Source organism: Poecilia latipinna, unplaced genomic scaffold (assembly GCF_001443285.1).
Source record: "Poecilia latipinna isolate Pla-1442-1.1 unplaced genomic scaffold, P_latipinna-1.0 Scaffold2637, whole genome shotgun sequence".
Lineage (NCBI taxonomy): Eukaryota > Metazoa > Chordata > Actinopteri > Cyprinodontiformes > Poeciliidae > Poecilia > Poecilia latipinna.
This window is the reverse complement of record NW_015115253.1, coordinates 103908-104828: the sequence shown is the minus strand read 5'-3', so window position 1 is coordinate 104828 and position 921 is coordinate 103908. Positions and strand designations below refer to the sequence as shown.

Here is a 921-nt window from a genome sequence, read left to right as displayed (position 1 = left end):
TATATATATGAAGAGTTTTAATAGCTCTGCTGTTCAACCATGAAACACAGATTGGAGTTGTACCTTATATCCCTGATACATGTGTTCATTGTTATAAAACGGTACGCTATGTGACTGTGTTCTTACCACTGAAATTGCAGCCTATTGAACCATGATCAACACGGAATGCCCATCGTCCGGGTACATTGACATTACTGCCAAGACGAAAAACTGAGTTAGGTCCGGTTGCCTGATTAGAGAGTGATCCAGGATGGTGAAGTGGTGAGGGGAATTGATGGTGTCATATCCAGCCTGGAAATTAAATGTGCATAGATGAATAAAATTATTTATATTTCAGGGAAACATACATTTGCTGGACCAAGACAAGGCAAATAAAATATGTTATAGTTTAGTATATGAATATCTAACCTGTACAGATCTTGATGTGGAGGCTATTGACCCATAATTCATCAGCACAAATGAATAATGGCCATTGGTAGTCAAGACTGCCTGAAATGTTGTTTGCTGGGAAAAATACGTGTAATTATTGGGGATTAATTTTCAGATTATACAAAAGTTGTTTTATTTGTAGATCAAATTTGTTTCAGAAGTTAAAAACAGATCACTTACTGTTCCACTTGTTGGATAATAGGCAACTTCATGCCATGTTGCTATAAAGATCCAGTTGGCCTGAAAGTTAAGTGCTGGGAAGTACGTGTTGATGTCCTGTGTAACTCGTTGGAGAAGAGAGCCGCTGGTGTATTGAACATAGTAGATATTACCATTGCCTCTGTTGTCTAAATCAGTCCAGAACGGAGCAATGACGTCTCTGGTTCCATACATTGGAAATTGTTGAGAAGAATAACTTGACCATGGTACATTAAAGGTCAGATGCCCATTGTCATTCACCTGAAAAAAATCATAGATTAGGTGTAACTATTG

The 921-nt window shown here is 37.8% G+C and overlaps 1 pseudogene; it reads right to left on the bottom strand.

The window, feature by feature from the left end:
* The window catches only part of LOC106938591 (IgGFc-binding protein-like), a 30277-nt pseudogene that overhangs the window by 25687 nt on the left and 3669 nt on the right, over positions 1-921 (bottom strand).